This window comes from Pteropus vampyrus, unplaced genomic scaffold (assembly GCF_000151845.1).
Source record: "Pteropus vampyrus isolate Shadow unplaced genomic scaffold, Pvam_2.0 Scaffold112, whole genome shotgun sequence".
In the NCBI taxonomy this organism is placed as follows: Eukaryota; Metazoa; Chordata; class Mammalia; order Chiroptera; family Pteropodidae; genus Pteropus; species Pteropus vampyrus.
Genome location: NW_011888893.1, coordinates 2,272,068 through 2,281,477, shown reverse-complemented (window position 1 = coordinate 2,281,477; position 9,410 = coordinate 2,272,068). Strand labels below are relative to the sequence as shown.

General features: G+C 37.4%; 1 protein-coding gene across 1 annotated transcript in view; it reads right to left on the bottom strand.

Moving 5' to 3' along the window:
• The window catches only part of CNTNAP2 (contactin associated protein like 2), a 1,200,002-nt gene that overhangs the window by 662,052 nt on the left and 528,540 nt on the right, over positions 1-9,410 (bottom strand). The gene's annotated exons all lie outside the window — the stretch shown is intronic.

Sequence of the window (9,410 nt, the reverse complement as noted above, 5' to 3'; positions counted from 1 at the left end):
CAGGCAAGAGCCACCATGGCAGCTTTGGAACAAAATTATATGATGAGACTACAAGGAACTACAAGCCATTGAATCTTTTTCTAGCTTTATTTGAAAATAAGACCATATTTTTAAAGTTAAATCCATATACATTTATATTATTTCACTTTATTTGGCTAAGTTAAACCATTTTCAAAAATAATATTTTACTAAAACTTGGAGCGGTCAGATATAAGAACACCCAAAGAGTGAGCCAGCAAAATTTCCTTGGAAACTGCTGTAGTCTCCATGGGAAATGTCTGCTTTTGGTGCTAGCCATCTACACCAAACACAACAGTCTAAGTTTATTTCTGCACTTGGACTTCTGCTTCTGCTGGCCCACCTCTCACATTTTTTTCCTGTTAGTCCCAGTCTGAATCACCAACCAAACACGGAACTTGACTCAGGATTTCGTCTTCCCTGAACCCTTCCCCAGCCATGTTAGTTCACACTGTCCTCTCTCCTATTAAACACACCGGACTCTACACCAGTTTGGCACATAAATCCATTACTTTCTCCTAGTATATTAGTGTGTCCTGACTGTTCTGCTTCCCTTTTAACTATCTGGGCCATATCTCTGTATCCACATGGTGTGCTGCATTGAAAATAGACACGTAATGTCACTGAACGAACTGGAAACATCTGTGGATTGGAGGCAATCCTATACAGCAAGTTTATAAAGCTAAAGACTTGCAGTAGGAACACAGTGACTAATGTCAATATGAAAGCTAAAAAAAAAAGTTTGATTTGGGAGACATTAAAAGGATCAAAGGAGAACACATACTATTTTTAACTTGAATTCTCCTTTCTTGTTTTTGAGTAGAAACAAATGTCTCTGAAGTTTCCGTCTTTGTATTCTAAGTAACCAGGCCTTATCTCTCTTATCTTCTTTCCCCAAATGAACCTGGCAAAGGTGAAGAAATGAGTGTTTTCTATTCTCTTTCTCTTCACTCTGAACCTAGGATGAGACAGTCACTGACTGAGATTCAAACTACAGGGGAGTTTAATGAATAATGTCAACTCCCGCGAGACCCAGCGCTGGCATTTCACAGCCTCTGAGAAGTTCACAGGATCATAGCTCATCTCCATAGCAGGCTCCTCGTTAATGTGCATTTGCAGATCAACTTTTTGCAAAGGCGCTTTATTTGAAGAGAAAGATATATTTTTGAAACTATTGAAAATGTCTTTGTAAAACTGAAATTAAATCCTTTCTTTGTATCTTTAATCTTAGCCATCTTTCCAAAGCAAGTCATGAAAGAAGGGATTAATTTGAAATCTGGGCTGCCTGAGGAAGGTAAAGGTCCTCGGGCTGTGTTTCTCCAAATGACCTGCACTATTTTAATCCACTGTAATTTATTTGGTCGTAGCCGTAAGATAGAGTGGCCTCTGAATCCCCTTCCGACATTTCTACACAGATAGCACTTTCCCGCTTTTTCCATCTTATTTGACCTGTGGATGCTGGGTGAAAATGTGAGCAAAGGAGCTGCTGGGATTATTGTTTCTTTCTGTAAATGAGTGTGATTTCGGAAAGTGACACCACTTGTCATTTTCCTCTTTCCCCAACCCCTCCACTCTAGTAAAATCGTGAGCTTCTCATGTAGAGAATACACACAACCAAGCAAGACTTATCGTTACTTTAATTGTACAGTTGGCTGAAAACTGCACTGTCCACCCCATACCGTGCTGATGCTGCATCCTCCTCCCTGTCTATCTGATAAAATAAATTAAAAAAAAAAAACAGAAATAAACAGATAGTCTGATAATATAATCTGAAGGGATGAAACAACTGCTTAGAATTGCAAAGAATTTGTGATAAGGCATTAAATAATTTTTCCATATAATTACATTTATACATATGTTGTAAGCATGAAAGTGTCAACCTAGACTATAAAAGGTAAGCATTCAGTTCGCAATCCCAATGAACCAGAGATATGGAAACGAATTAAAATTATAGTGACCTTTGTTTTTAACAACATGATGTGCTTCTACAGAGGGAGCTGCTTAGCACTGTACCCCGGTACTCCTGCCCTCCTCCTATCTGTACCCCACATTCCAGCACTGGTCCTATATGCAAAGTGGAGTCAGCTCTCAACACTTTGATGAATGGATAAATAAATAAGTGATGGTAGGAATACAGAGACTCAGTGTCCCACAGATACTCCTTAAGGACAAGGGCACACCGATCCCCTGAAGCAGGTCATGGCGTAGGAATGCGATGGGAGGATGAGAGGGAGGTAAACTTGGAAAATTGGTAATTGCTCACTCTGTAACAAAGCACAATCTGGCAACTTAATGTCATGTCTAGATTAGAAAGAGCAGATTCACCCTGTGCATATAAATCAGCCTACGTAGCCATTATATTTGCTAATAAAGCCTTTTATCTTTTCAGTAAGTATCGACTTAAATACTGAGGCACCCTCTGATCTTCTCCCTAAGAATCAACTGTATCAGTGCTCAGTATCCTTAAGCTACTTATAATCATACAAAAATTTGTCTATTTTTAAAGACTTAGTGGTATAATAAAAGTTACAAAAAGATATAGGGTGTTTTCTAAATTTACAAAGCACTTTAAGAGACAATATTTCAACTTAATGTCCCAGAGGAAGCTTCAGTTCAGAGAGGTTAAGTGATTGTCCAAAACACAAAGCCAGTACAGCCCGGGGAGTGGGGGGAAGAAGTTGGGGAGGAAGAGGATTAAATTTAATACTTCTCATTTCACTGCTGTCAGTGGCCTGTAGCACTTACTGGAAGAGAGGACTTCCCTCTCTTCCGGTATAAGTGAAATCCATACTGATATGCTAAGAGGGTTTGAGGATAGCAGAAGATTTACTGTCCAGGAGAGAGTCAATTATCCTACAACTAGGAAAGCTCAGCTGATGGAGAAATAAGGCCAGCCATACGGCCTGAGCATCTGAGGATCTGACATCAGAACGTCTGATTTCAAACCCTGAGATTTGCCTTTCTGTAATTTCCCTGTAGCAAGACTATACATATGATATTTCATGATCAATAAAACGATTATGTACATCTTATTCAAACTGTGCATCAGTTTAAAGTAAACTTTGTTGTCATTCACTATATAGTCAATATTTAAACACATATATATCTATTTTAAAATAGCTCATACAATCAGCCAGCACAGTAGCTGACTGTACTCTATTATCTAAGATGTCAGTTTTTTTTGTTGCGACTTATTTTGCCACCGTTTTATATATTCCCATAAGTCACTTTAATGAATGGTATTTTAACATGGCACAGTGTTTTCCTCGGATTATTTTAAATGTGTAGGTTTGTCTGTCCGTATTCTGAATTTGTCCATATAACTTCTTACGACTTTACACCCCTTGTGGTTGTTTCTGCTATTACCATCACCACCCTCTGCTTTCTATGAATCCATCTTCTAGTCTCCATCTGCCTTTTTCCATTTTCCTCTTTTCCCTTCAGCATCACTCTCTCCATAGTTTCACTATCTTCATAAATTTGTATAAAAGACACTGATTTTTTTAAAAAAGCTGTTGATGCTCCTTCTATTCACTGCCATTCACTCACTCTTTGATTCCTATTCACTGAGCACAGACTATATTCTGGGTAGGCCCTGGTGATAACATGGTGGATCTGGCACTGTCTCCTTCCAAATGTTTAGTCCAGTGGAGAAGAAAGACATTCTTAAAGAGTCACGAGTAATAAATCCAAAATCACAACCATCACGAGCACTAAGAGAAAGATATATGTCTTACATAAGAAGATCTGACCTAATTACAGGGTCATGGAGAGCTTTCTAAGGAGGTGACTCCTGCACTGAGATCTGAAGGATGAGTGGAAGTACACCAGACAAAGCAGAGACAGAGGAAGCGCAAACGTCCCGTGGCGATGACAGTGGCAGGGAGACAGAGCCACGTGCGGGTACAGGGCATGTGAGAGAACCAGCCAGACTGGAGGGGAGAAAAGGAGGAGGAGTCTGGTAGAAGACCAGTTAGAGACCCAGCCATTCCAAGCAGGTCCTTATCAGCCAGGTGGACTTACAGCTGAGGGATGGAGTCCAATTCCATAAGGCTATGATTCTATTCAATATCTGCGTTTTGAGAGGGAGGTGTAGGTAGTAATGCTCAAATTCCACGTTGTCCTCATCGCTGCCTAAGTCTTGGTGGTTCCAAACAAAGAGAGGTACCAAATTTCCTAGTGTTGATAAATCTAGGTGCCGATGCCCCGGATTAGTATGACTACAAACAGATGGGGAGAATTTATTTTTTAAAATTATGCTCTGAATTAAATTACTTATGAGTATAATGGATTATAAATAACTTGGTGTGAGCTATTGAAATCCACTGCACTTTTCCTGTGTGCAGTAATAAGATGCAAGGTAATTTATGGTTTACAAATTTATAGACCCAGAGTAATAGCTCCAGACTACAGGATGTATATTTTTCTTTTATAATTCCTTTTTTCCTTGAACATTAGGTAGTAAAATTTTTAGCTCTGCATTTGCATGGCAACATCAGTACCTGTTCCTTCTTAGCACTTCAGAATTCAGAAATCGCATAATTTTAAAATTGAAAGAGTTCTGCGTAGGCCATTAAGTTTATCTTTTCTTACTACCTCTGGAAAGAGTCATGTCTATATACCTGAGCAAGGTGAGAATCCTTTAATAAAAAGATATCTGGAAAAATATTTCTCTCAGAATGAAGATCTGGCATTTAATAATTCTTACAAAATTCTACCCTTAAACATTGCTTATATCTGTCAAATATCCTTATGCACTTGTGAAAATAGCCAAAATTTTTCATATTACTGAGGACATTCTGGGGATTTTTAGGGCAGTTCCACATAAGAGACCAAAGTTATACACAGGAATGACTGAGGTCAAAGACAGACCCCAGCAGCATGAAAAAAAAAATCTGTAGGCCTTGAGATAAGGGATTTTTTTAAAAAAAATTTAACTTATGTAAATTTGAGCCATAACTATGAAGTATAAGGAATACATGTGAAAAAAAATGAGATGATCATTAGATCCTAAATAATATGTAAAGTATTAGAAAGTGGACTTGGAGACCAACTGAAAAGTATCTATGGAGCACCACTGAGAAAAAGACTGTAGCTATAAACATGAAGTTTTGCTCACAAGAAAGACACATTCTCATACATTTGAGAACATGAAGTAGGGACAAGTCAATATAACAAAACAAATAAACTATTCTACATGACTATTCTACTTTTTTGGTCATGATTTTAGGTCCTGCTATACTCCTAGTCAGTTCTTAGAGGTTCATTGAGAATGAAATGTCTGCATAAGAAAATTTAAAAAGTATAAAACTGCAACAATTTAATGTATTTGCATTTTGTCACACACTAGCCACTTTAGTTTTTGGACAAGAAAAGCTTGCTTTCTCTTTCTTGTGATCTGACCATCTCTGGGGATCTCTGGCTTTCCCTGTAGGATTTTCCTCACCCAAAGAATGACATCCTGACTCCTCTGGAGAGAGGTTAGTAAATGATGGTCCTCAAATTGGTTTGAAAATAAATTCTCCACGTATAAACAAACAAACAAATGGACACAGGTCTAGGACATATACAGATCACTTTTAATTCTTTCTAATTCTTCTTAAAAAAACCAAACAAACCAGAAAACAAAAAACTATGGAAGCCAATCATTCACTTCAAGCCCAAATCTGCCATGGTAATGATAACAAACAATGAATGGCGGCATGAAATTAAATGACACATTGTGTGATACGGACAATTATTGGTATAAAAGTACAGAGCAAGGGGATGATTATTCTGAAAGAGATGAAATGGTAAAAATATTCTGCGTACTAACAGATACTAAAGCTCATCTCAATGTCTTCCATAAATCATGTTGCTTCATCTCACAATGGCTTTATAAGGGTGTTATTACTATACTCATTCCACACAGGAGAAACTGAAGCTCAAAGGGCTTAAGTGTCTAAGGTTACAAGTAAGTAGGCTGTACAGCCAAGTTCAAACTCAGGTAGTGTGACCTATCAAAAAAGGGCTTCGAGGTTCCACCTTGGACTATAAACTCTAGCCTGGATGATCAGGGGTCGTCTGAGAAACAGCTATCTCATCCTGACTGAGTCCAGACCAGTGTGGAAAATGTGCTGAAATGGTAGGTAGCCTAATTGTAATATTTGAAGCTCTAACTAAATAATTAGTTATTCTAAACTTTAGACTGAGTTAGCCATTCTTTACCTTGCTAAAGTAGTACTATTACAAAATTACCATAACTCCTTTTCAAAAGGGATGTTTGGTCCTCCACAGAAAATAATGAGGTAAAATATTTAATAATACTAACAAAGTTCAAAGCCACAGAAGACATAATAAGCAACTGGAAGACTCAGCTCACTGGCTTTCTGAATGTGAGACCTCAGCCGTCACTCAGTCAGTGGCAGAATACGGGAGGTCCAAGAGAAGTCAGACGGCTTGCTGCGAGCGCTCGCCGCGTGACACTCTCGTCGCAGGGGCAGAGGCCCGAGTCTTTTCACTTCAGTGCTCCTGTGATCAGCGCGGCCACTGACTAAGTGAAAATGCACCACGGTTCATTTTGTCTCAGAGCCAATGGCATATGTTATGTATTTTTACATGATCATGGACTGGGCCAGACCCTCCTGATTTTTAACTAAACGATGGGATTAACTCAGAGACATGTCAAGCCTTTCAGTTTAGTAAAGAGAATTTACCCTTTGATGAGACACGAAGTATACTTTTTCACAAAAATAGGATCCAATCGACACTTTCTTGATATGCACTACCTTCTTGCAACTTCTACGTAGGCACACACTTGATTTTCAAGATTTTGGCCTTGTTTAGAGAAGATGACAAGGGAACAGGGCCTCATTGTTAAAACGGATGAGTCTACTGTTGTAGACACAAAAATGGAACAAGAAATGAGCAGGAATGAGAAGTAGAGCTTCTCATTTATTTAGAGCTTGCACTAGCACCAAACCAGACACACTTTGGACGTTTCTAATACTTGGAGTTATTACTCTTTAAAACGATCAACTATTCAACCAGTAGAGTATGTTTAAATGTTTAATTTTTTAATAATATTTTAAAAATCTTTTCCTTTACTGTGTATTTCAATGAAAGAAGCGGCTATAAAAATAATTATTTGCTTTTCAATTCAATATCAAAATGGTCACTGAGATGGGAAACCACTGTAACCACCACCAATTTCCTGCTCTTTGTCATGAGTTAGAATTTCCATATTCAGAAACGAGATTCCTTGTAGTTAAAGGTGGTATTTACAGCACAATATGTAAATTATATTGGTGGAATTAAAGTGCTTAGTTTTATCAAAGCTACCTAATTCAAACATCATATGTCACATAATAAATAGCACTCTGAATGTTAACGTTTTGAAGTGATTGGAAAGGAAAAATAACTCCTTTATTCTAATTGACTTCAATATCAGTTTTGTTCTTTATTCATTAAAATACTTTTTCGTGTACCTATATATACGCTCTACTGATGACGAACCTATTAAGTGCCTGTTTTTATTCTCTTGTACATCTTCCTAATAATGTTAATTTTTCTAAGAGTTCTTTTTGTCTCCTGGCTCTGAATATATTCGTAAATAAATTAGTAAGTGCGATAAAATAAATTACAAATATTTTTTCTTAGTTGAGATCCTATTGTATTTTGAACATAATTTCTTACTGCATGTCACTACAAATAATGATATATGAAGGCTCAGAGAATGATATGCCTTTTACTGTCCCCAAAACTCTGATATTTTGTTTGCCTTTATTTCCTAAAAGTGAAGAGAAAGCAGTCTGTATAATTAAAGGGTTTAGACATTAGATTTTCAGTTTTTCAAAAATAATGAGAGAAGATAAAAGGAGAATGCATGTCTCCCTCTCTCCCCTTCCGCTCCCCCCCCCCACACTCACATACACACACGCGTGCACGCACCATGACAGATGACCTTCTTTCAACTTGTTTTATGGCAAATCTGTTTTCAAAAGTGCTTTTATAAACAGCAGCGCATTTTGGGAAAGTTAATGTTGCATTTATGGAGTTCACATTCCTTTAAAAAATATTTGAATCACAAATATTTAATTTTTATTTACCTTTTCGGGGTCAGGCTATCATGTAAAATGAGGCACATCTGTGTTTTTACTAGTCATCATCCTATGTTACCTTTTATTTTTTATATTTTAAAAATTTGTCATCTCATGTTTTTATTTTATATATACAACTTCAATGGGCTTCATTCCACTTTTAAGCTCATTTTTTTCTGATCTAAAAAAATTCAGCCAAATAGTTGTGACAGAGTACAAGACAACTACTGTCCAGAAACTAAATGTTCAAATTATATTGTCTCTCCGATGAATTGATAAATGAGGATTGAGTCAGAGATATCACACTAACAATTTTCCAAACAATCTATCCAGACAGACACAGCTTAGACAGAGTCAAATCTAAGACCAGCGTTCTAATTTCAACTACATGTTTACAAACACTGGAAATGTTGGTCCTTCTTTTTGAGTCATTAGGCATGAAAGAATATATTTTGACAAATAGAATTCTACTCTGGAGAAAAAACAACAAATCTGGGTTCCTCAGAATCAAGTGATTTAGTGTGTGGATTATGCAGGTTGCTGAGCTTTAAAGCATAGCTGAAGACCTGGGATTCTCATGCAGTTACGAGTTTAAAGTGAGATGAATTGGCACTCACAGTTGTGGCAGGTGGCCCCACTGTATCCCGTCTCATCACAAGTGCATTTGAAGCTGTCCCACGTTTGCGAGCACTTCCCACCATGCTCACAGTGATTGGGCACACATCTGTCAGAGAAAGAGACAAAGAGAAATAAACCAACAAACAAATGAGATTTATGAGTGGCCAAATTCCAAGCTGTCTGGGCAATATATCATTTCAATGCCAGGTTGCCTTACCAAGGCAATTAATCCTTGTTAGTTTGAGCAGATTAATATGATTCATAATGGAAGGTGCCAAGCGCACAAAAGATGATGTATCACAGGCCTGTAGTTTCTCATTTTTGAGTAAACAGTAGAAATTAACAAACGGTTGAGAGATTTGCATATCACAGATTCATTTTGTTTTTCTTTTGCACAAAAACAAAGACACTAGCTAAATTTCCTCCTGGTGAGAGATGGAAGAGTAGCCATCTTGTTTCCTGTTCTACTCTTTATCAAGACCAAAACCAAGTCAGAAAGGGGTAACAGTGAGTTTCTCACAGCAATTGAGTTTTTGAAATAATGTCATGGCAACAGCAATGAGAATATACTAGTCTTATAAGAAAGGATTTCTAAGTCTTCCTTACTCTTTCCCCTATGCAAAGCTGGCTAATAAAAGCCGCCTACTTAAAAAGGCAGCAAGCATAACATAGAGAGAAAAATACAGGTTTTGTGTT